Source organism: Carassius carassius, chromosome 37 (genome assembly GCF_963082965.1).
Source record: "Carassius carassius chromosome 37, fCarCar2.1, whole genome shotgun sequence".
NCBI lineage: Eukaryota > Metazoa > Chordata > Actinopteri > Cypriniformes > Cyprinidae > Carassius > Carassius carassius.
In genome coordinates this window covers 109,828-135,555 of record NC_081791.1, presented here as the reverse complement: position 1 = coordinate 135,555, position 25,728 = coordinate 109,828, and the positions used below count along the sequence as shown (strand labels likewise).

Here is a 25,728-nt window from a genome sequence, read left to right as displayed (position 1 = left end):
TTTGAGGTCCCCTCGCCAAGGTGAATGGAAATTTCCACTTTTTTTGGATGATTATTGACAGTCAGACTCCAGAGAAGCATTCTGTGCTGATCTGGGTGAGACTGGGCCAAATACCTGCCGCTAGTTTGCAAAAGAAGGTTTTCGACAAAATCCCAAATACCCGAAAATTTCGTCAGAGCGACGAGCCAATCTGAGACCTGCATCTCGTTCGGCTCGAGCCAAGGATTCCGATGACATAAGGCACGTGGCTCTGCGACGAACCGTTTGGGAGTTACGAGCGATGCCGTACTCTCTGTCGCCGCAGAGCCAGCGTCAGGCCGATCGGGGCGAGGCCCGGTGACGTTGCAGACGGGGGAGGGTACTACCATCACACAGCGTTTCAGGTGTTTCCATCTTTGTTTGATGGTCCTTTTACATTTCAATTTTCTTATTTTTCCGCTTACAGCGCCACCTAGTGGCCTGTCGCATCGCCCTTTTACACCTGACCGCTGACTGAGCCCCTGCACAGGTGTGCCGATTTGGGTGAAGGGATCTCACTCCTTCCTGGAGTTATAGCCATTTGAGCCACCTCGGCCACACCACCTTGGCACGTTTTGAGGTCCCCTCGCCAAGGTGAATGGAAATTTCCACTTTTTTTGGACGATTATTGACAGTCAGACTCCAGAGAAGCATTCTGTGCTGATCTGGGTGGGACTGGGCCAAATACCTGCCGCTAGTTTGCAAAAGAAGGTTTTCGAAAAAATCCAAAATACCCGAAAATTTCGTCAGAGCGACGAGCCAATCTGAGACCTGCATCTCGTTCGGCTCGAGCCAAGGATTCCGATGACATAAGGCACGTGGCTCTGCGACGAACCGTTTGGGAGTTACGAGCGATGCCGTACTCTCTGTCGCCGCAGAGCTAGCGTCAGGCCGATCGGGGCGAGGCCCGGTGACGTTGCAGACGGGGGAGGGTACTACCATCACACAGCGTTTCAGGTGTTTCCATCTTTGTTTGATGGTCCTTTTACATTTCAATTTTCTTATTTTTCCGCTTACAGCGCCACCTAGTGGCCTGTCGCAGCGCCCTTTTACACCTGACCGCTGACTGAGCCCCTGCACAGGTGTGCCGATTTGGGTGAAGGGATCTCACTCCTTCCTGGAGTTATAGCCATTTGAGCCACCTCGGCCACACCACCTTGGCACGTTTTGAGGTCCCCTCGCCAAGGTGAATGGAAATTTCCACTTTTTTTGGACGATTATTGACAGTCAGACTCCAGAGAAGCATTCTGTGCTGATCTGGGTGGGACTGGGCCAAATACCTGCCGCTAGTTTGCAAAAGAAGGTTTTCGACAAAATCCCAAATACCCGAAAATTTCGTCAGAGCGACGAGCCAATCTGAGACCTGCATCTCGTTCGGCTCGAGCCAAGGATTCCGATGACATAAGGCACGTGGCTCTGCGACGAACCGTTTGGGAGTTACGAGCGATGCCGTACTCTCTGTCGCCGCAGAGCCAGCGTCAGGCCGATCGGGGCGAGGCCCGGTGACGTTGCAGACGGGGGAGGGTACTACCATCACACAGCGTTTCAGGTGTTTCCATCTTTGTTTGATGGTCCTTTTACATTTCAATTTTCTTATTTTTCCGCTTACAGCGCCACCTAGTGGCCTGTCGCAGCGCCCTTTTACACCTGACCGCTGACTGAGCCCCTGCACAGGTGTGCCGATTTGGGTGAAGGGATCTCACTCCTTCCTGGAGTTATAGCCATTTGAGCCACCTCGGCCACACCACCTTGGCACGTTTTGAGGTCCCCTCGCCAAGGTGAATGGAAATTTCCACTTTTTTTGGACAATTATTGACAGTCAGACTCCAGAGAAGCATTCTGTGCTGATCTGGGTGGGACTGGGCCAAATACCTGCCGCTAGTTTGCAAAAGAAGGTTTTCGAAAAAATCCAAAATACCCGAAAATTTCGTCAGAGCGACGAGCCAATCTGAGACCTGCATCTCGTTCGGCTCGAGCCAAGGATTCCGATGACATAAGGCACGTGGCTCTGCGACGAACCGTTTGGGAGTTACGAGCGATGCCGTACTCTCTGTCGCCGCAGAGCCAGCGTCAGGCCGATCGGGGCGAGGCCCGGTGACGTTGCAGACGGGGGAGGGTACTACCATCACACAGCGTTTCAGGTGTTTCCATCTTTGTTTGATGGTCCTTTTACATTTCAATTTTCTTATTTTTCCGCTTACAGCGCCACCTAGTGGCCTGTCGCAGCGCCCTTTTACACCTGACCGCTGACTGAGCCCCTGCACAGGTGTGCCGATTTGGGTGAAGGGATCTCACTCCTTCCTGGAGTTATAGCCATTTGAGCCACCTCGGCCACACCACCTTGGCACGTTTTGAGGTCCCCTCGCCAAGGTGAATGGAAATTTCCACTTTTTTTGGACGATTATTGACAGTCAGACTCCAGAGAAGCATTCTGTGCTGATCTGGGTGGGACTGGGCCAAATACCTGCCGCTAGTTTGCAAAAGAAGGTTTTCGACAAAATCCCAAATACCCGAAAATTTCGTCAGAGCGACGAGCCAATCTGAGACCTGCATCTCGTTCGGCTCGAGCCAAGGATTCCGATGACATAAGGCACGTGGCTCTGCGACGAACCGTTTGGGAGTTACGAGCGATGCCGTACTCTCTGTCGCCGCAGAGCCAGCGTCAGGCCGATCGGGGCGAGGCCCGGTGACGTTGCAGACGGGGGAGGGTACTACCATCACACAGCGTTTCAGGTGTTTCCATCTTTGTTTGATGGTCCTTTTACATTTCAATTTTCTTATTTTTCCGCTTACAGCGCCACCTAGTGGCCTGTCGCAGCGCCCTTTTACACCTGACCGCTGACTGAGCCCCTGCACAGGTGTGCCGATTTGGGTGAAGGGATCTCACTCCTTCCTGGAGTTATAGCCATTTGAGCCACCTCGGCCACACCACCTTGGCACGTTTTGAGGTCCCCTCGCCAAGGTGAATGGAAATTTCCACTTTTTTTGGACGATTATTGACAGTCAGACTCCAGAGAAGCATTCTGTGCTGATCTGGGTGGGACTGGGCCAAATACCTGCCGCTAGTTTGCAAAAGAAGGTTTTCGACAAAATCCCAAATACCCGAAAATTTCGTCAGAGCGACGAGCCAATCTGAGACCTGCATCTCGTTCGGCTCGAGCCAAGGATTCCGATGACATAAGGCACGTGGCTCTGCGACGAACCGTTTGGGAGTTACGAGCGATGCCGTACTCTCTGTCGCCGCAGAGCCAGCGTCAGGCCGATCGGGGCGAGGCCCGGTGACGTTGCAGACGGGGGAGGGTACTACCATCACACAGCGTTTCAGGTGTTTCCATCTTTGTTTGATGGTCCTTTTACATTTCAATTTTCTTATTTTTCCGCTTACAGCACCACCTAGTGGCCTGTCGCAGCGCCCTTTTACACCTGACCGCTGACTGAGCCCCTGCACAGGTGTGCCGATTTGGGTGAAGGGATCTCACTCCTTCCTGGAGTTATAGCCATTTGAGCCACCTCGGCCACACCACCTTGGCACGTTTTGAGGTCCCCTCGCCAAGGTGAATGGAAATTTCCACTTTTTTTGGATGATTATTGACAGTCAGACTCCAGAGAAGCATTCTGTGCTGATCTGGGTGGGACTGGGCCAAATACCTGCCGCTAGTTTGCAAAAGAAGGTTTTCGACAAAATCCCAAAATACCCGAAAATTTCGTCAGAGCGACGAGCCAATCTGAGACCTGCATCTCGTTCGGCTCGAGCCAAGGATTCCGATGACATAAGGCACGTGGCTCTGCGACGAACCGTTTGGGAGTTACGAGCGATGCCGTACTCTCTGTCGCCGCAGAGCCAGCGTCAGGCCGATCGGGGCGAGGCCCGGTGACGTTGCAGACGGGGGAGGGTACTACCATCACACAGCGTTTCAGGTGTTTCCATCTTTGTTTGATGGTCCTTTTACATTTCATTTTTCTTATTTTTCCGCTTACAGCGCCACCTAGTGGCCTGTCGCAGCACCCTTTTACACCTGACCGCTGACTGAGCCCCTGCACAGGTGTGCCGATTTGGGTGAAGGGATCTCACTCCTTCCTGGAGTTATAGCCATTTGAGCCAACTCGGCCACAACACCTTGGCACGTTTTGAGGTCCCCTCGCCAAGGTGAATGGAAATTTCCACTTTTTTTGGATGATTATTGACAGTCAGACTCCAGAGAAGCATTCTGTGCTGATCTGGGTGAGACTGGGCCAAATACCTGCCGCTAGTTTGCAAAAGAAGGTTTTCGACAAAATCCCAAATACCCGAAAATTTCGTCAGAGCGACGAGCCAATCTGAGACCTGCATCTCGTTCGGCTCGAGCCAAGGATTCCGATGACATAAGGCACGTGGCTTTGTGACGAACCGTTTGGGAATTACGAGCGATGCCGTACTCTCTGTCGCTGCAGAGCCAGCGTCAGGCCGATCGGGGCGAGGCCCGGTGACGTTGCAGACGGGGGAGGGTACTACCATCACACAGCTTTTCAAGTCTCCCAGACTTACGAAAGCCGAGATGGGCATCGTCGTGTCCGGCTTCTTCCCCGCTGCATCAAATCAACATCGCTTCTCGGCCTTTTGGCTAAGATCAAGTGTAGTATCTGTTCTTATCAGTTTAATATCTGATACGTCCCCCATCCGGGGACTACATATTAAATGGATTTTTAGATCACGGAGCTGGAGCCGGGGCTTGCTCCGTCCATTCCACGCATCGGCCTGGTATTGCAGTGTCTCCAGGAACGGTGTGCTTTCCCTTTTTCGGGAATGCCATTTATTGTGACGAATAGCAGAGCAAGTAATGAGGTCTGCCTTTGCAGGTCCTGTGGTTTATTGCGGACTCACTTCTGAGGCACCCCGCTGAGGTGTTGGACTCTTCCACTAACGATGCTCCCACCTGAGGTCTCGGAGACTTTCACTGACGAGGTGATGTATCGAATTCGGTGTGTTTGGTTAAAGGGAGTCAACTAAAACCAGCGTTGGGAAGCAGTTTCCAGGCCAGTAATGGAAGTCGCCCATCCTTCCTTTGTTGGGGTTTACGGAGGGCTAACCGTTGGTGAGGATGGTAGAGACGCAAATTGTACCTCTGGCTGGCTGCTTGGGTCTTCATACTTACCTGGCAGGGGAGACACCATGATCAAGAAGGCGGTTCACCCAGGGCGAGGCTTGTCCATTGCACTACGGCCATGCTGACCCCTGCGAATTCCCCAAATGTGGGAATCTCGACTGCATAATTTATGGTAGTGGGGGACTGCGTTCGCGCTCTCCCCTGAATTAACTGGTGAAACATAGCAGAGAGCTCTATCTCAGTTACTTATCAGTTTCAGAATGATGAGTCCTGCCACATGCTGGGTATGTGTTTTGAGCTCATGAAACAAAATCACTTACGCTCTTGAAATATCGGTCCCTGGTGTGTGGTTTAGTTCGAATTTTGCACAGACCTCACTTTGCAAGTCGATTGGATTGACTGCAGCCTAGCTGTAGCTGTCTCCATGTTTGTTTTTCGTTGTGCTTTTTCAAATCATATTAGTTTTTTCCGCTTACAGCGCCACCTAGTGGCCTGTTGCAGCGCCCTTTTACACCTGACCGCTGACTGAGCCCCTGCACAGGTGTGCCGATTTGGGTGAAGGGATCTCACTCCTTCCTGGAGTTATAGCCATTTGAGCCACCTCGGCCACACCACCTTGGCACGTTTTGAGGTCCCCTCGCCAAGGTGAATGGAAATTTCCACTTTTTTTGGATGATTATTGACAGTCAGACTCCAGAGAAGCATTCTGTGCTGATCTGGGTGGGACTGGGCCAAATACCTGCCGCTAGTTTGCAAAAGAAGGTTTTCGACAAAATCCCAAATACCCGAAAATTTCGTCAGAGCGACAAGCCAATCTGAGACCTGCATCTCGTTCGGCTCGAGCCAAGGATTCCGATGACATAAGGCACGTGGCTTTGCGACGAACCGTTTGGGAGTTGCGAGCGATGCCGTACTCTCTGTCGCCGCAGAGCCAGCGTCAGGCCGATCGGGGCGAGGCCCGGTGACGTTGCAGACGGGGGAGGGTACTACCATCACACAGTGTTTCAGGTGTTTCCATCTTTGTTTGATGGTCCTTTTACATTTCTGTTTTCTTATTTTTCCACTTACAGCGCCACCTAGTGGCCTGTCGCAGCGCCCTTTTACACCTGACCGCTGACTGAGCCCCTGCACAGGTGTGCCGATTTGGGTGAAGGGATCTCACTCCTTCCTGGAGTTATAGCCATTTGAGCCAACTCGGCCACAACACCTTGGCACGTTTTGAGGTCCCCTCGCCAAGGTGAATGGAAATTTCCACTTTTTTTGGATGATTATTGACAGTCAGACTCCAGAGAAGCATTCTGTGCTGATCTGGGTGGGACTGGGCCAAATACCTGCCGCTAGTTTGCAAAAGAAGGTTTTCGACAAAATCCCAAATACCCGAAAATTTCGTCAGAGCGACGAGCCAATCTGAGACCTGCATCTCGTTCGGCTCGAGCCAAGGATTCCGATGACATAAGGCACGTGGCTTTGTGACGAACCGTTTGGGAATTACGAGCGATGCCGTACTCTCTGTCGCTGCAGAGCCAGCGTCAGGCCGATCGGGGCGAGGCCCGGTGACGTTGCAGACGGGGGAGGGTACTACCATCACACAGCTTTTCAGGTCTCCCAGACTTACCAAAGCCGAGATGGGCATCGTCGTGTCCGGCTTCTTCCCCGCTGCATCAAATCAACATCGCTTCTCGGCCTTTTGGCTAAGATCACGTATCTTGTCGGACGGTTGAGACTGCGATCGCCTCTTGGAGGTTTCCTGACTTGAGATCTTTTTATATCTTGAGTCACACAACTTCGAGAGGTACATTGAATTCTGCTGCTTCGGGCTCCAACAAGTTTTAAGGTAAGGTCTTTTAATTATTTATTTGGTTATTTATTGTTGTATTTATTGTTGTTTTAAGGCTGTTGGTGCCTCCATCATGTCGGCTGCCCGTGTCGGCGTGCGGAGGCACCACAGCGTGCGTTTTTTATTCAGGCAGGTTGAGGGGAAGCTCCTTGGAATGTCCCGTATGGACTTTTCAAGGAAGCTGATCCAAAAGACCTTAGCTTTTAGATCTGACGACCTGAATTGTTTGATGACTCTGCCCTTGAACAAAGGATTTGATGTCAGTTTTAAAACCGCTTCCCTGCTTAATGACTTTTGGCAAAGGTTTGATTCAGTTAAAGCCCAGTTCTCCATGTTCACTGTCGAGAAACTTTCGGATAACACACTTAAAACTGTGATTGTCAGGATGTTCAATGAAACAGTGACTGGAGATGATATTTGTGTTTGGTTGGGTAGATTTTGCACTGTTCGAGGCCAGCCTGTCAAAGTGTTGGATGAAGATGGCATTTGGACATGCTCCTGGCGAATTCCCATTAAACAATGGGAAGACGCTGGGGGCTACCAGGGCCTGAAACATCTGCCTTCCATGATTGTGCTCGGAGAGAACAGAGGCTACATACATTATCAAGGAATGCCCAAACTCTGCAGGAAGTGTTGCAGGTTTGGTCATCTCGCTGAAGCATGCCAAGAGTTAATATGTGGGAAGTGTAGAGAAATTGGTCACAGTTTTGATGATTGTACCAATGGCAGACGGTGTAATCTTTGTGGAGAAACAAACCATCTCTACAGAGACTGCCCTAAAAGTTTTGCCAACAAGCTCAAAATGGCCGCCCCACATGGGCAACAAACGAATGAACAAAGGAAAGAGGAGGCGGTCCCTGAGGTTTTGGCGGGAATTTCAAATCCCCAGCCGGCCTCAGGGATTGGGCAGGAAGGAGGAAGTGGGGCGGCCACAGGGGCGGAGTCAGATATTGAACTGGAAAAAGTCACGGAAGGAGAAGTGAGCGAGGAAGAAACAAGCTCTTCCCTAGAAACGGTGTCAGATTTGGTGCAGGAATCCAGTGGGAGTGAATTTGAGTGTTCACTCCCAAATGCTCAAGTGCAAAAAAGACCTGCGGGATCTCCTCTGGTGGAAACAGAGGAGAAAAAAGCTAGGGCAGCACAGCGGCTTGATAGTTCCGATTTGGAAGATCAAGAACGTATGTGGCCCCTAGAATCCCCAAATGAGGTTTCCTTTTTGCACATCAAGCTAAGAACATCGTCGCCTAGGGAGTTACAAGAGGGTTTCTCTGTAGCACCCGATGTGTCGAGCACCTGCTCTCCGGGCCCCAGTTCATCTGGGAGAAAGGAAGAGCAGGTGAAACAAGATAAAACATGATTTTAAGCATATTTTTGTAGTCTTTTAGTCTTCTGTTTAAATGTCTCATACTGTTTTAACCATACTGCTCATGGCCCTCACTATCTCTACCATAAATGTAAGAAGTGTGAGGTCCACCTTGCGAGCACAGAGCATTTTATCCCTTTTAAAGTCTTTTAAGTCAGATTTGTTTTTACTGCAAGAGTGTGCTCTGCCCTTTTTAAGTAACCACAGGAAGTTGGAGGAGATGTGGACCATGGGGCCCTCAATATGGAGTGGCTCTAACTTCAACAAGAATGATGGTGTCGCTATTTTAATAAAAAATTCAAACATCACGGTGAAGGATAGCACTGTGGTGAGGGAAGGGCGGGCTCTTTTAGCAAACCTGACTTTTTTAGGGAGAGATTTTAAGGTTCTTAACGTGTATGGTTTTACAGAAAAAAATGACAGGTATGAGCTTTTAGAAGACCTGCAGCCCCACATGTTAGGCAGGGCTCCCCTAATAGTAGCAGGGGATTTTAACTGTGTTTTACCAAAACAGATAGGAAGAGAGTAGGAGAAGATTTTAAGGTCGATAAGACATCGGTTTTATTACAAAATTTAGTCAAGGATTTTAAGTTAGTTGACTGTTTTAAACAACTGCATCAAAGAGAGGAGGGCTTCACCTGGTTCAGTGGTGATGGCGCCAGAGCCTCTCGAATTGACTATGTTTTTACAAGGGACTGCCCGCCAACCGATGCAACATTGACCCCTCTCTTTTTTTCTGATCACATGATGCTGTCTTGCACCCTTTCACTTTCCCCGGGTGTGACGGTAGGAGGAGGGATGTGGAAGCTGAACTGTTCCCTATTGGTGGATGAAGAAGTGGTTAGAGAATATAGGGAGCAGTTCAGCCAATGGCAGACCCTCCAAGACTTTTATGAGACACGTGCACAGTGGTGGGAAATGGTAAAGGACCGGACAAGACAGTTTTTTAGGAAGGTAGGGAAAGATAAAAAGAATAGGGAAAAGAGATGCATGATGGGGTTGCAAAAAAGATTACAAAGATATTTTAATCTTTTAAATAATGGTTTTGATTTTAGCCAAGAAATAACAGATGTAAAAAAAGAAATGTCAGTTTTATCTCGTATCCAAAGTAAAGGTGTTATTTTAAGAAGCAAAGAAAGAGAAATAGAGGAAGGTGAAAAGTGTACAAGTTACTTTTTTAAAAAGATAATAACAAGGGGAGGGGCAATAACCAGTGTTAAGGTAGGAGGGAGGGATGCAAACACAACAGAAGAGATTTTAAAAAATGTAGAGGGATTTTATGAGGATTTGTATTGTAAAAAAGATGTACACGACGATACGGCAAGGGAAGTTTTAAATTTTTTAGTCAAGAATGTTAATGGCCAAAATAAGTTTTTATCCCAAGATTTTAATATTTTAGAATTACATAAAGCTCTTAAAGGTTTTAAAAAGGGGAAGTCCCCAGGAGCAGATGGACTTCCCCTAGAGTTTTATCTTACTTTTTGGGATATTTTAGCACATGAATTATTGGCTGTTTTTAACAACTTTGAGACTCTTGACAGACTACCCGACAGTTTTAGGATAGGGATAGTGTCTTTACTGTACAAAAAAGGGGACAGGACTGACTTAAAAAATTGGAGACCAATCACGCTTTTAAATTTCGATGGTAAACTTTTTAGTAAGATTTTAGCGACACGCATGTCGACTGTTTTAGAGGACGTGATCCACCCGGATCAAGCTTCTGCTGTGCCCGGAAGAAAGATAACAGACAACCTAGTGCTGATTAGAGACGCCATCTGTTACGCGAGAGACAGAAATATTCGAAATATCAAAGGACTGGACGTTCCTGGGACGGGTGGACTGACGGCGACCTGTGCTTTATACATGGACGACGTAACTCTTTTAGCCACGGACCTTTTATCCATACGAAGAGCACTGGACTTGACTGACTGGTACGGTCGGGCCTCGGGCGCCAAACTCAATAGAAACAAGTCCGAGGCCCAGCTCTTCGGGCCGTGGGGAGACGCGGACACAGGAGGACTTGATTTGGTTTTTAAAGACAATGATTTTAAGATTTTAGGCGTTAAATTTGATAAAGACGGAGGTGGACGAGACAACTGGACTGACTTGCTAGGGAAAGCTAGGAAAAGACTGGGGTTTTGGGGACTAAGACAGTTGACAATTGAAGGTAAAATTTTAATTTTTAAATCTGTGATTTTACCTCTGATTTTACTTGTCTGTTCTGTTTTTAGCCCCCCTCGGCGGTTCCTGGTGAGACTGGAGAGGGCGGTGTTTTATTTCCTGTGGGGGTCCAAGTGGGAGCGCCTGAAGAGGGAGACCATCAAGAAAAGGCCAGAGAACGGTGGAAAAGGCCTCCCAGACCCCCACCTGTTTTTAGGCAGCCGCTTCACCGCCCTGCACATTAGTTATGCCATGACCCCATCCAAAGAAAACAAGACGGCTGCAATGGTGCGATTTTGGATGGGGTCTTACCTAAGAACATTGAAAATTTTACCAGTAGACTTGAAAACCCCAGTGTCTTTTAACTTGCCTAAAGAGTACAGTTTTATAAAAAATTTTTTAAAGAAATATCTTTTAGAGAGTGAAGATGTCACCATTTTAACTAAACACAAGTCTCTCATTTCTGTTGTGCAGGACCGGGAACCGGTGAGTCCAGTTCCAGGCCTCACACTAGGTGAGGCCAAACAAGTTTGGAGGAACGCTGCTCACCCCGCTCTCCAGAACAGGCACAAGGATTTATCATGGATGGTGGCTCATGAGATCCTCCCGGTCAGGGCGGTTATGCACTCCAGAGGCATGGCCAAAAACCCCATCTGCCCTCGGTCCGGCTGCAATTCCCCGGAGACCGTCCACCACCTACTCTGGGAGTGCGGTGCTGCGCGGGACCTGTGGGCCAAGACCGGCCCCTTGTATTTCCCGTGCCTACCAGCAGGTGGGGCCCAGTTCGGGTACCAGCTCGCCATCCTTGGGGTGGGCCGGGGCTTGAAGGACATGACAGCACAGGAATTCACCTCGCTCTGGCTCACCCTCAACGTCATCAAGGATGCCATCTGGGCCACCAGAAACCTGCTGGTGGGGAAACGCGTTACGGTAACCCTCCATGCATGCGAGCTAAAGGTAACATCAATGCTGCAGGGGTACCGGACGACGATATTCGGACGGGGGGGCCGGGGCCGCACAGAGAGGGTCCCGGCAGGCACCGACCCTGGCTGCCCGTAGATGCACCCTCACCATTCTGGCTACGGGAACAGCGGGCCAGCGGGCCGGAGGAGAGGGGATCTCCGCTGAGCCTGTAAAGCAGCATCTCATGTCCCTGTTCTGGAGAGTGGGGTGAAGACCGACTTGATAAGGACTCACCCCCGGTCTTGCACAACAGATGTTTTTTTTTTATGTGGTTTTTATCCTATAAATTGGTTTTTATTGTGTTTTATTAATGAAATTGGTTTTATTAACATGCATATGAGGCTTGTTTGCTTTTTTAAATTTGTATTTTACTTTTGAAACCGATCGCACCTTTTAAACACACCTCAAATATGGACTTTTAAAAACAAGCAAAACACTGTGGTTTAATCAATTTTTTTTAACAATGATTGTTTCTTTCATTTTACCATGTGTATTTATTATATATTATATGGCTTGTTTTAATGTGTGCTTGAAAAAAAAAAAAATGTGTGTGAAAGTAAAAATGCAAATGGAAAAAATGTAAATGGTGACAATAAAACTTTTTCGAAAGAAAAAATCTGTTCTTATCAGTTTAATATCTGATACGTCCCCCATCCGGGGACTACATATTAAATGGATTTTTAGATCACGGAGCTGGAGCCGGGGCTTGCTCCGTCCATTCCAAGCATCGGCCTGGTATTGCAGTGTCTCCAGGAACGGTGTGCTTTCCCTTTTTCGGGAATGCCATTTATTGTGACGAATAGCAGAGCAAGTAATGAGGTCTGCCTTTGCAGGTCCTGTGGTTTATTGCGGACTCACTTCTGAGGCACCCCCCTGAGGTGTTGGACTCTTCCACTAACGATGCTCCCACCTGAGGTCTCGGAGACTTTCACTGACGAGGTGATGTATCGAATTCGGTGTGTTTGGTTAAAGGGAGTCAACTAAAACCAGCGTTGGGAAGCAGTTTCCAGGCCAGTAATGGAAGTCGCCCATCCTTCCTTTGTTGGGGTTTACGGAGGGCTAACCGTTGGTGAGGATGGTAGAGACGCAAATTGTACCTCTGGCTGGCTGCTTGGGTCTTCATACTCACCTGGCAGGGGAGACACCATGATCAAGAAGGCGGTTCACCCAGGGCGAGGCTTGTCCATTGCACTACGGCCATGCTGATCCCTGCGAATTCCCCAAATGTGGGAATCTCGACTGCATTATTTATGGTAGTGGGGGACTGCGTTCGCGCTCTCCCCTGAATTAACTGGTGAAACAAAGCAGAAAGATCTATCTCAGTTACTTTTCAGTTTCAGAATGATGAGTCCTGCCACATGCTGGGTATGTGTTTTGAGCTCATGAAACAAAATCACTTACGCTCTTGAAATATCGGTCCCTGGTGTGTGGTTTAGTTCGAATTTTGCAAAGACCTCACTTTGCAAGTCGATTGGATTGACTGCAGCCTAGCTGTAGCTGTCTCCATGTTTGTTTTTCGTTGTGCTTTTTCAAATCATATTAGTTTTTTTCCGCTTACAGCGCCACCTAGTGGCCTGTTGCAGCGCCCTTTTACACCTGACTGCTGACTGAGCCCCTGCACAGGTGTGCCGATTTGGGTGAAGGGATCTCACTCCTTCCTGGAGTTATAGCCATTTGAGCCACCTTGGCACGTTTTGAGGTCCCCTCGCCAAGGTGAATGGAAATTTCCACTTTTTTTGGATGATTATTGACAGTCAGACTCCAGAGAAGCATGCTGTGCTGATCTGGGTGGGACTGGGCCAAATACCTGCCGCTAGTTTGCAAAAGAAGGTTTTCGACAAAATCCCAAATACCCGAAAATTTCGTCAGAGCGACGAGCCAATCTGAGACCTGCATCTCGTTCGGCTCGAGCCAAGGATTCCGATGAGATAAGGCACGTGGCTTTGCGACGAACCGTTTGGGAGTTACGAGCGATGCCGTACTCTCTGTCGCCGCAGAGCCAGCGTCAGGCCGATCGGGGCGAGGCCCGGTGACGTTGCAGACGGGGGAGGGTACTACCATCACACAGCGTTTCAGGTGTTTCCATCTTTGTTTGATGGTCCTTTTACATTTCATTTTTCTTATTTTTCCGCTTACAGCGCCACCTAGTGGCCTGTCGCAGCGCCCTTTTACACCTGATGACATAAGGCACGTGGCTTTGTGACGAACCGTTTGGGAATTACGAGCGATGCCGTACTCTCTGTCGCTGCAGAGCCAGCGTCAGGCCGATCGGGGCGAGGCCCGGTGACGTTGCAGACGGGGGAGGGTACTACCATCACACAGCTTTTCAGGTGTTTCCATCTTTGTTTGATGGTCCTTTTACATTTCATTTTTCTTATTTTTCCGCTTACAGCACCACCTAGTGGCCTGTCGCAGCGCCCTTTTACACCTGACCGCTGACTGAGCCCCTGCACAGGTGTGCCGATTTGGGTGAAGGGATCTCACTCCGTCCTGGAGTTATAGCCATTTGAGCCACCTCGGCCACACCACCTTGGCACGTTTTGAGGTCCCCTCGCCAAGGTGAATGGAAATTTCCACTTTTTTTGGATGATTATTGACAGTCAGACTCCAGAGAAGCATTCTGTGCTGATCTGGGTGAGACTGGGCCAAATACCTGCCGCTAGTTTGCAAAAGACGGTTTTCGACAAAATCCCAAATACCCGAAAATTTCGTCAGAGCGACGAGCCAATCTGAGACCTGCATCTCGTTCGGCTCGAGCCAAGGATTCCGATGACATAAGGCACGTGGCTTTGTGACGAACCGTTTGGGAATTACGAGCGATGCCGTACTCTCTGTCGCTGCAGAGCCAGCGTCAGGCCGATCGGGGCGAGGCCCGGTGACGTTGCAGACGGGGGAGGGTACTACCATCACACAGCTTTTCAGGTCTCCCAGACTTACCAAAGCCGAGATGGGCATCGTCGTGTCCGGCTTCTTCCCCGCTGCATCAAATCAACATCGCTTCTCGGCCTTTTGGCTAAGATCAAGTGTAGTATCTGTTCTTATCAGTTTAATATCTGATACGTCCCCCATCCGGGGACTACATATTAAATGGATTTTTAGATCACGGAGCTGGAGCCGGGGCTTGCTCCGTCCATTCCAAGCATCGGCCTGGTATTGCAGTGTCTCCAGGAACGGTGTGCTTTCCCTTTTTCGGGAATGCCATTTATTGTGACGAATAGCAGAGCAAGTAATGAGGTCTGCCTTTGCAGGTCCTGTGGTTTATTGCGGACTCACTTCTGAGGCACCCCCCTGAGGTGTTGGACTCTTCCACTAACGATGCTCCCACCTGAGGTCTCGGAGACTTTCACTGACGAGGTGATGTATCGAATTCGGTGTGTTTGGTTAAAGGGAGTCAACTAAAACCAGCGTTGGGAAGCAGTTTCCAGGCCAGTAATGGAAGTCGCCCATCCTTCCTTTGTTGGGGTTTACGGAGGGCTAACCGTTGGTGAGGATGGTAGAGACGCAAATTGTACCTCTGGCTGGCTGCTTGGGTCTTCATACTTACCTGGCAGGGGAGACACCATGATCAAGAAGGCGGTTCACCTAGGGCGAGGCTTGTCCATTGCACTACGGCCATGCTGACCCCTGCGAATTCCCCAAATGTGGGAATCTCGACTGCATAATTTATGGTAGTGGGGGACTGCGTTCGCGCTCTCCCCTGAATTAACTGGTGAAACAAAGCAGAAAGATCTATCTCAGTTACTTTTCAGTTTCAGAATGATGAGTCCTGCCACATGCTGGGTATGTGTTTTGAGCTCATGAAACAAAATCACTTACGCTCTTGAAATATCGGTCCCTGGTGTGTGGTTTAGTTCGAATTTTGCACAGACCTCACTTTGCAAATCGATTGGATTGACTGCAGCCTAGCTGTAGCTGTCTCCATGTTTGTTTTTCGTTGTGCTTTTTCAAATCATATTAGTTTTTTTCCGCTTACAGCGCCACCTAGTGGCCTGTTGCAGCGCCCTTTTACACCTGACCGCTGACTGAGCCCCTGCACAGGTGTGCCGATTTGGGTGAAGGGATCTCACTCCTTCCTGGAGTTATAGCCATTTGAGCCACCTCGGCCACACCACCTTGGCACGTTTTGAGGTCCCCTCGCCAAGGTGAATGGACATTTCCACTTTTTTTGGATGATTATTGACAGTCAGACTCCAGAGAAGCATTCTGTGCTGATCTGGGTGGGACTGGGCCAAATACCTGCCGCTAGTTTGCAAAAGAAGGTTTTCGACAAAATCCCAAATACCCGAAAATTTTGTCAGAGCGACGAGCCAATCTGAGACCTGCATCTCGTTCGGCTCGAGCCAAGGATTCCGATGAGATAAGGCACGTGGCTTTGCGACGATCCGTTTGGGAGTTACGAGCGATGCTGTACTCTCTGTCGCCGCAGAGCCAGCGTCAGGCCGATCGGGGCGAGGCCCGGTGACGTTGCAGACGGGGGAGGGTACTACCATCACACAGCGTTTCAGGTGTTTCCATCTTTGTTTGATGGTCCTTTTACATTTCATTTTTCTTATTTTTCCGCTTACAGCGCCACCTAGTGGCCTGTCGCAGCGCCCTTTTACACCTGACCGCTGACTGAGCCCCTGCACAGGTGTGCCGATTTGGGTGAAGGGATCTCACTCCTTCCTTGAGTTATAGCCATTTGAGCCACCTCGGCCACACCACCTTGGCACGTTTTGAGGTCCCCTCGCCAAGGTGAATGGAAATTTCCACTTTTTTTGGATGATTATTGACAGTCGCCATTTATTGTGACGAATAGCAGAGCAAGTAATGAGGTCTGCCTTTGCAGGTCCTGTGGTTTATTGCGGACTCACTTCTGAGGCACCCCCCTGAGGTGTTGGACTCTTCCACTAACGATGCTCCCACCTGAGGTCTCGGAGACTTTCACTGACGAGGTGATGTATCGAATTCGGTGTGTTTGGTTAAAGGGAGTCAACTAAAACCAGCGTTGGGAAGCAGTTTCCAGGCCAGTAATGGAAGTCGCCCATCCTTCCTTTGTTGGGGTTTACGGAGGGCTAACCGTTGGTGAGGATGGTAGAGACGCAAATTGTACCTCTGGCTGGCTGCTTGGGTCTTCATACTTACCTGGCAGGGGAGACACCATGATCAAGAAGGCGGTTCACCCAGGGCGAGGCTTGTCCATTGCACTACGGCCATGCTGATCCCTGCGAATTCCCCAAATGTGGGAATCTCGACTGCATTATTTATGGTAGTGGGGGACTGCGTTCGCGCTCTCCCCTGAATTAACTGGTGAAACAAAGCAGAAAGATCTATCTCAGTTACTTTTCAGTTTCAGAATGATGAGTCCTGCCACATGCTGGGTATGTGTTTTGAGCTCATGAAACAAAATCACTTACGCTCTTGAAATATCGGTCCCTGGTGTGTGGTTTAGTTCGAATTTTGCAAAGACCTCACTTTGCAAGTCGATTGGATTGACTGCAGCCTAGCTGTAGCTGTCTCCATGTTTGTTTTTCGTTGTGCTTTTTCAAATCATATTAGTTTTTTTCCGCTTACAGCGCCACCTAGTGGCCTGTTGCAGCGCCCTTTTACACCTGACCGCTGACTGAGCCCCTGCACAGGTGTGCCGATTTGGGTGAAGGGATCTCACTCCTTCCTGGAGTTATAGCCATTTGAGCCACCTCGGCCACACCACCTTGGCACGTTTTGAGGTCCCCTCGCCAAGGTGAATGGAAATTTCCACTTTTTTTGGATGATTATTGACAGTCAGACTCCAGAGAAGCATGCTGTGCTGATCTGGGTGGGACTGGGCCAAATACCTGCCGCTAGTTTGCAAAAGAAGGTTTTCGACAAAATCCCAAATACCCGAAAATTTCGTCAGAGCGACGAGCCAATCTGAGACCTGCATCTCGTTCGGCTCGAGCCAAGGATTCCGATGAGATAAGGCACGTGGCTTTGCGACGAACCGTTTGGGAGTTACGAGCGATGCCGTACTCTCTGTCGCCGCAGAGCCAGCGTCAGGCCGATCGGGGCGAGGCCCGGTGACGTTGCAGACGGGGGAGGGTACTACCATCACACAGCGTTTCAGGTGTTTCCATCTTTGTTTGATGGTCCTTTTACATTTCATTTTTCTTATTTTTCCGCTTACAGCGCCACCTAGTGGCCTGTCGCAGCGCCCTTTTACACCTGATGACATAAGGCACGTGGCTTTGTGACGAACCGTTTGGGAATTACGAGCGATGCCGTACTCTCTGTCGCTGCAGAGCCAGCGTCAGGCCGATCGGGGCGAGGCCCGGTGACGTTGCAGACGGGGGAGGGTACTACCATCACACAGCTTTTCAGGTGTTTCCATCTTTGTTTGATGGTCCTTTTACATTTCATTTTTCTTATTTTTCCGCTTACAGCACCACCTAGTGGCCTGTCGCAGCGCCCTTTTACACCTGACCGCTGACTGAGCCCCTGCACAGGTGTGCCGATTTGGGTGAAGGGATCTCACTCCGTCCTGGAGTTATAGCCATTTGAGCCACCTCGGCCACACCACCTTGGCACGTTTTGAGGTCCCCTCGCCAAGGTGAATGGAAATTTCCACTTTTTTTGGATGATTATTGACAGTCAGACTCCAGAGAAGCATTCTGTGCTGATCTGGGTGAGACTGGGCCAAATACCTGCCGCTAGTTTGCAAAAGACGGTTTTCGACAAAATCCCAAATACCCGAAAATTTCGTCAGAGCGACGAGCCAATCTGAGACCTGCATCTCGTTCGGCTCAGCCAAGGATTCCGATGACATAAGGCACGTGGCTTTGTGACGAACCGTTTGGGAATTACGAGCGATGCCGTACTCTCTGTCGCTGCAGAGCCAGCGTCAGGCCGATCGGGGCGAGGCCCGGTGACGTTGCAGACGGGGGAGGGTACTACCATCACACAGCTTTTCAGGTCTCCCAGACTTACCAAAGCCGAGATGGGCATCGTCGTGTCCGGCTTCTTCCCCGCTGCATCAAATCAACATCGCTTCTCGGCCTTTTGGCTAAGATCAAGTGTAGTATCTGTTCTTATCAGTTTAATATCTGATACGTCCCCCATCCGGGGACTACATATTAAATGGATTTTTAGATCACGGAGCTGGAGCCGGGGCTTGCTCCGTCCATTCCAAGCATCGGCCTGGTATTGCAGTGTCTCCAGGAACGGTGTGCTTTCCCTTTTTCGGGAATGCCATTTATTGTGACGAATAGCAGAGCAAGTAATGAGGTCTGCCTTTGCAGGTCCTGTGGTTTATTGCGGACTCACTTCTGAGGCACCCCCCTGAGGTGTTGGACTCTTCCACTAACGATGCTCCCACCTGAGGTCTCGGAGACTTTCACTGACGAGGTGATGTATCGAATTCGGTGTGTTTGGTTAAAGGGAGTCAACTAAAACCAGCGTTGGGAAGCAGTTTCCAGGCCAGTAATGGAAGTCGCCCATCCTTCCTTTGTTGGGGTTTACGGAGGGCTAACCGTTGGTGAGGATGGTAGAGACGCAAATTGTACCTCTGGCTGGCTGCTTGGGTCTTCATACTTACCTGGCAGGGGAGACACCATGATCAAGAAGGCGGTTCACCTAGGGCGAGGCTTGTCCATTGCACTACGGCCATGCTGACCCCTGCGAATTCCCCAAATGTGGGAATCTCGACTGCATAATTTATGGTAGTGGGGGACTGCGTTCGCGCTCTCCCTTGAATTAACTGGTGAAACAAAGCAGAAAGATCTATCTCAGTTACTTTTCAGTTTCAGAATGATGAGTCCTGCCACATGCTGGGTATGTGTTTTGAGCTCATGAAACAAAATCACTTACGCTCTTGAAATATCGGTCCCTGGTGTGTGGTTTAGTTCGAATTTTGCACAGACCTCACTTTGCAAGTCGATTGGATTGACTGCAGCCTAGCTGTAGCTGTCTCCATGTTTGTTTTTCGTTGTGCTTTTTCAAATCATATTAGTTTTTTTCCGCTTACAGCGCCACCTAGTGGCCTGTTGCAGCGCCCTTTTACACCTGACCGCTGACTGAGCCCCTGCACAGGTGTGCCGATTTGGGTGAAGGGATCTCACTCCTTCCTGGAGTTATAGCCATTTGAGCCACCTCGGCCACACCACCTTGGCACGTTTTGAGGTCCCCTCGCCAAGGTGAATGGACATTTCCACTTTTTTTGGATGATTATTGACAGTCAGACTCCAGAGAAGCATTCTGTGCTGATCTGGGTGGGACTGGGCCAAATACCTGCCGCTAGTTTGCAAAAGAAGGTTTTCGACAAAATCCCAAATACCCGAAAATTTTGTCAGAGCGACGAGCCAATCTGAGACCTGCATCTCGTTCGGCTCGAGCCAAGGATTCCGATGACATAAGGCACGTGGCTCTGCGACGAACCGTTTGGGAGTTACGAGCGATGCCGTACTCTCTGTCGCCGCAGAGCCAGCGTCAGGCCGATCGGGGCGAGGCCCGGTGACGTTGCAGACGGGGGAGGGTACTACCATCACACAGCGTTTCAGGTGTTTCCATCTTTGTTTGATGGTCCTTTTACATTTCAATTTTCTTATTTTTCCGCTTACAGCGCCACCTAGTGGCCTGTCGCAGCGCCCTTTTACACCTGACCGCTGACTGAGCCCCTGCACAGGTGTGCCGATTTGGGTGAAGGGATCTCACTCCTTCCTGGAGTTATAGCCATTTGAGCCACCTCGGCCACACCACCTTGGCACGTTTTGAGGTCCCCTCGCCAAGGTGAATGGAAATTTCCACTTTTTTTGGACGATTATTGACAGTCAGACTCCAGAGAAGCATTCTGTGCTGATCTGGGTGGGACTGGGCCAAATACCTGCCGCTAGTTTGCAAAAGAAGGTTTTCGACAAAATCCCAAATACCCGAAAATTTCGTCAGAGCGACGAGCCAATCTGAGACCTGCATCTCGTTCGGCTCGAGCCAAGGATTCCGATGACATAAGGCACGTGGCTCTGCGATGAACCGTTTGGGAGTTACGAGCGATGCCGTACTCTCTGTCGCCGCAGAGCCAGCGTCAGGCCGATCGGGGCGAGGCCCGGTGACGTTGCAGACGGGGGAGGGTACTACCATCACACAGCGTTTCAGGTGTTTCCATCTTTGTTTGATGGTCCTTTTACATTTCAATTTTCTTATTTTTCCGCTTACAGCGCCACCTAGTGGCCTGTCGCAGCGCCCTTTTACACCTGACCGCTGACTGAGCCCCTGCACAGGTGTGCCGATTTGGGTGAAGGGATCTCACTCCTTCCTGGAGTTATAGCCATTTGAGCCACCTCGGCCACACCACCTTGGCACGTTTTGAGGTCCCCTCGCCAAGGTGAATGGAAATTTCCACTTTTTTTGGACGATTATTGACAGTCAGACTCCAGAGAAGCATTCTGTGCTGATCTGGGTGGGACTGGGCCAAATACCTGCCGCTAGTTTGCAAAAGAAGGTTTTCGACAAAATCCCAAATACCCGAAAATTTCGTCAGAGCGACGAGCCAATCTGAGACCTGCATCTCGTTCGGCTCGAGCCAAGGATTCCGATGACATAAGGCACGTGGCTCTGCGACGAACCGTTTGGGAGTTACGAGCGATGCCGTACTCTCTGTCGCCGCAGAGCCAGCGTCAGGCCGATCGGGGCGAGGCCCGTTGACGTTGCAGACGGGGGAGGGTACTACCATCACACAGCGTTTCAGGTGTTTCCATCTTTGTTTGATGGTCCTTTTACATTTCAATTTTCTTATTTTTCCGCTTACAGCGCCACCTAGTGGCCTGTCGCAGCGCCCTTTTACACCTGACCGCTGACTGAGCCCCTGCACAGGTGTGCCGATTTGGGTGAAGGGATCTCACTCCTTCCTGGAGTTATAGCCATTTGAGCCACCTCGGCCACACCACCTTGGCACGTTTTGAGGTCCCCTCGCCAAGGTGAATGGAAATTTCCACTTTTTTTGGACGATTATTGACAGTCAGACTCCAGAGAAGCATTCTGTGCTGATCTGGGTGGGACTGGGCCAAATACCTGCCGCTAGTTTGCAAAAGAAGGTTTTCGAAAAAATCCAAAATACCCGAAAATTTCGTCAGAGCGACGAGCCAATCTGAGACCTGCATCTCGTTCGGCTCGAGCCAAGGATTCCGATGACATAAGGCACGTGGCTCTGCGACGAACCGTTTGGGAGTTACGAGCGATGCCGTACTCTCTGTCGCCGCAGAGCCAGCGTCAGGCCGATCGGGGCGAGGCCCGGTGACGTTGCAGACGGGGGAGGGTACTACCATCACACAGCGTTTCAGGTGTTTCCATCTTTGTTTGATGGTCCTTTTACATTTCATTTTTCTTATTTTTCCGCTTACAGCGCCACCTAGTGGCCTGTCGCAGCGCCCTTTTACACCTGATGACATAAGGCACGTGGCTTTGTGACGAACCGTTTGGGAATTACGAGCGATGCCGTACTCTCTGTCGCTGCAGAGCCAGCGTCAGGCCGATCGGGGCGAGGCCCGGTGACGTTGCAGACGGGGGAGGGTACTACCATCACACAGCTTTTCAGGTGTTTCCATCTTTGTTTGATGGTCCTTTTACATTTCATTTTTCTTATTTTTCCGCTTACAGCACCACCTAGTGGCCTGTCGCAGCGCCCTTTTACACCTGACCGCTGACTGAGCCCCTGCACAGGTGTGCCGATTTGGGTGAAGGGATCTCACTCCGTCCTGGAGTTATAGCCATTTGAGCCACCTCGGCCACACCACCTTGGCACGTTTTGAGGTCCCCTCGCCAAGGTGAATGGAAATTTCCACTTTTTTTGGATGATTATTGACAGTCAGACTCCAGAGAAGCATTCTGTGCTGATCTGGGTGAGACTGGGCCAAATACCTGCCGCTAGTTTGCAAAAGACGGTTTTCGACAAAATCCCAAATACCCGAAAATTTCGTCAGAGCGACGAGCCAATCTGAGACCTGCATCTCGTTCGGCTCAGCCAAGGATTCCGATGACATAAGGCACGTGGCTTTGTGACGAACCGTTTGGGAATTACGAGCGATGCCGTACTCTCTGTCGCTGCAGAGCCAGCGTCAGGCCGATCGGGGCGAGGCCCGGTGACGTTGCAGACGGGGGAGGGTACTACCATCACACAGCTTTTCAGGTCTCCCAGACTTACCAAAGCCGAGATGGGCATCGTCGTGTCCGGCTTCTTCCCCGCTGCATCAAATCAACATCGCTTCTCGGCCTTTTGGCTAAGATCACGTATCTTGTCGGACGGTTGAGACTGCGATCGCCTCTTGGAGGTTTCCTGACTTGAGATCTTTTTATATCTTGAGTCACACAACTTCGAGAGGTACATTGAATTCTGCTGCTTCGGGCTCCAACAAGTTTTAAGGTAAGGTCTTTTAATTATTTATTTGGTTATTTATTGTTGTATTTATTGTTGTTTTAAGTTTTAAGGCTGTTGGTGCCTCCATCATGTCGGCTGCCCGTGCCGGCGTGCGGAGGCACCACAGCGTGCGTTTTTTATTCAGGCAGGTTGAGGGGAAGCTCCTTGGAATGTCCCGTATGGACTTTTCAAGGAAGCTGATCCAAAAGACCTTAGCTTTTAGATCTGACGACCTGAATTGTTTGATGACTCTGCCCTTGAACAAAGGATTTGATGTCAGTTTTAAAACCGCTTCCCTGCTTAATGACTTTTGGCAAAGGTTTGATTCAGTTAAAGCCCAGTTCTCCATGTTCACTGTCGAGAAACTTTCGGATAACACACTTAAAACTGTGATTGTCAGGATGTTCAATGAAACAGTGACTGGAGATGATATTTGTGTTTGGTTGGGTAGATTTTGCACTGTTCGAGGCCAGCCTGTCAAAGTGTTGGATGAAGATGGCATTTGGACATGCTCCTGGCGAATTCCCATTAAACAATGGGAAGACGCTGGGGGCTACCAGGGCCTGAAACATCTGCCTTCCATGATTGTGCTCGGAGAGAACAGAGGCTACATACATTATCAAGGAATGCCCAAACTCTGCAGGAAGTGTTGCAGGTTTGGTCATCTCGCTGAAGCATGCCAAGAGTTAATATGTGGGAAGTGTAGAGAAATTGGTCACAGTTTTGATGATTGTACCAATGGCAGACGGTGTAATCTTTGTGGAGAAACAAACCATCTCTACAGAGACTGCCCTAAAAGTTTTGCCAACAAGCTCAAAATGGCCGCCCCACATGGGCAACAAACGAATGAACAAAGGAAAGAGGAGGCGGTCCCTGAGGTTTTGGCGGGAATTTCAAATCCCCAGCCGGCCTCAGGGATTGGGCAGGAAGGAGGAAGTGGGGCGGCCACAGGGGCGGAGTCAGATATTGAACTGGAAAAAGTCACGGAAGGAGAAGTGAGCGAGGAAGAAACAAGCTCTTCCCTAGAAACGGTGTCAGATTTGGTGCAGGAATCCAGTGGGAGTGAATTTGAGTGTTCACTCCCAAATGCTCAAGTGCAAAAAAGACCTGCGGGATCTCCTCTGGTGGAAACAGAGGAGAAAAAAGCTAGGGCAGCACAGCGGCTTGATAGTTCCGATTTGGAAGATCAAGAACGTATGTGGCCCCTAGAATCCCCAAATGAGGTTTCCTTTTTGCACATCAAGCTAAGAACATCGTCGCCTAGGGAGTTACAAGAGGGTTTCTCTGTAGCACCCGATGTGTCGAGCACCTGCTCTCCGGGCCCCAGTTCATCTGGGAGAAAGGAAGAGCAGGTGAAACAAGATAAAACATGATTTTAAGCATATTTTTGTAGTCTTTTAGTCTTCTGTTTAAATGTCTCATACTGTTTTAACCATACTGCTCATGGCCCTCACTATCTCTACCATAAATGTAAGAAGTGTGAGGTCCACCTTGCGAGCACAGAGCATTTTATCCCTTTTAAAGTCTTTTAAGTCAGATTTGTTTTTACTGCAAGAGTGTGCTCTGCCCTTTTTAAGTAACCACAGGAAGTTGGAGGAGATGTGGACCATGGGGCCCTCAATATGGAGTGGCTCTAACTTCAACAAGAATGATGGTGTCGCTATTTTAATAAAAAATTCAAACATCACGGTGAAGGATAGCACTGTGGTGAGGGAAGGGCGGGCTCTTTTAGCAAACCTGACTTTTTTAGGGAGAGATTTTAAGGTTCTTAACGTGTATGGTTTTACAGAAAAAAATGACAGGTATGAGCTTTTAGAAGACCTGCAGCCCCACATGTTAGGCAGGGCTCCCCTAATAGTAGCAGGGGATTTTAACTGTGTTTTATCAAAAACAGATAGGAAGAGAGTAGGAGAAGATTTTAAGGTCGATAAGACATCGGTTTTATTACAAAATTTAGTCAAGGATTTTAAGTTAGTTGACTGTTTTAAACAACTGCATCAAAGAGAGGAGGGCTTCACCTGGTTCAGTGGTGATGGCGCCAGAGCCTCTCGAATTGACTATGTTTTTACAAGGGACTGCCCGCCAACCGATGCAACATTGACCCCTCTCTTTTTTTCTGATCACATGATGCTGTCTTGCACCCTTTCACTTTCCCCGGGTGTGACGGTAGGAGGAGGGATGTGGAAGCTGAACTGTTCCCTATTGGTGGATGAAGAAGTGGTTAGAGAATATAGGGAGCAGTTCAGCCAATGGCAGACCCTCCAAGACTTTTATGAGACACGTGCACAGTGGTGGGAAATGGTAAAGGACCGGACAAGACAGTTTTTTAGGAAGGTAGGGAAAGATAAAAAGAATAGGGAAAAGAGATGCATGATGGGGTTGCAAAAAAGATTACAAAGATATTTTAATCTTTTAAATAATGGTTTTGATTTTAGCCAAGAAATAACAGATGTAAAAAAAGAAATGTCAGTTTTATCTCGTATCCAAAGTAAAGGTGTTATTTTAAGAAGCAAAGAAAGAGAAATAGAGGAAGGTGAAAAGTGTACAAGTTACTTTTTTAAAAAGATAATAACAAGGGGAGGGGCAATAACCAGTGTTAAGGTAGGAGGGAGGGATGCAAACACAACAGAAGAGATTTTAAAAAATGTAGAGGGATTTTATGAGGATTTGTATTGTAAAAAAGATGTACACGACGATACGGCAAGGGAAGTTTTAAATTTTTTAGTCAAGAATGTTAATGGCCAAAATAAGTTTTTATCCCAAGATTTTAATATTTTAGAATTACATAAAGCTCTTAAAGGTTTTAAAAAGGGGAAGTCCCCAGGAGCAGATGGACTTCCCCTAGAGTTTTATCTTACTTTTTGGGATATTTTAGCACATGAATTATTGGCTGTTTTTAACAACTTTGAGACTCTTGACAGACTACCCGACAGTTTTAGGA

At 49.2% G+C, this 25,728-nt stretch overlaps 8 non-coding genes and 1 pseudogene across 8 annotated transcripts; all 9 read left to right on the top strand.

Annotated features, from left to right (window-relative positions):
• The first annotated feature begins 4,599 nt into the window (after positions 1 to 4,599).
• Positions 4,600 to 4,790, top strand: LOC132118776 (U2 spliceosomal RNA). Its single transcript, XR_009425998.1, has one exon. It is a non-coding gene; the product is annotated as a U2 spliceosomal RNA (small nuclear RNA).
• A 352-nt stretch (positions 4,791 to 5,142) lies between these two features.
• Positions 5,143 to 5,306, top strand: LOC132118895 (U1 spliceosomal RNA). Its single transcript, XR_009426062.1, has one exon. It is a non-coding gene; the product is annotated as a U1 spliceosomal RNA (small nuclear RNA).
• Positions 5,307 to 12,019: 6,713 nt separating this feature from the next.
• On the top strand, positions 12,020 to 12,194 carry LOC132118834 (U2 spliceosomal RNA; annotated as a pseudogene).
• A 352-nt stretch (positions 12,195 to 12,546) lies between these two features.
• Positions 12,547 to 12,710, top strand: LOC132118744 (U1 spliceosomal RNA). Its single transcript, XR_009425971.1, has one exon. It is a non-coding gene; the product is annotated as a U1 spliceosomal RNA (small nuclear RNA).
• Positions 12,711 to 14,418: 1,708 nt separating this feature from the next.
• On the top strand, positions 14,419 to 14,609 carry LOC132118796 (U2 spliceosomal RNA). Its single transcript, XR_009426016.1, has one exon. It is a non-coding gene; the product is annotated as a U2 spliceosomal RNA (small nuclear RNA).
• A 352-nt stretch (positions 14,610 to 14,961) lies between these two features.
• Positions 14,962 to 15,125, top strand: LOC132118718 (U1 spliceosomal RNA). Its single transcript, XR_009425946.1, has one exon. It is a non-coding gene; the product is annotated as a U1 spliceosomal RNA (small nuclear RNA).
• Positions 15,126 to 16,541: 1,416 nt separating this feature from the next.
• Positions 16,542 to 16,705, top strand: LOC132118734 (U1 spliceosomal RNA). The gene has a single exon (XR_009425962.1). It is a non-coding gene; the product is annotated as a U1 spliceosomal RNA (small nuclear RNA).
• A 1,721-nt stretch (positions 16,706 to 18,426) lies between these two features.
• LOC132118795 (U2 spliceosomal RNA) lies at positions 18,427 to 18,617 on the top strand. The gene has a single exon (XR_009426015.1). It is a non-coding gene; the product is annotated as a U2 spliceosomal RNA (small nuclear RNA).
• A 352-nt stretch (positions 18,618 to 18,969) lies between these two features.
• LOC132118725 (U1 spliceosomal RNA) lies at positions 18,970 to 19,133 on the top strand. The gene has a single exon (XR_009425953.1). It is a non-coding gene; the product is annotated as a U1 spliceosomal RNA (small nuclear RNA).
• Positions 19,134 to 25,728: the final 6,595 nt, after the last annotated feature.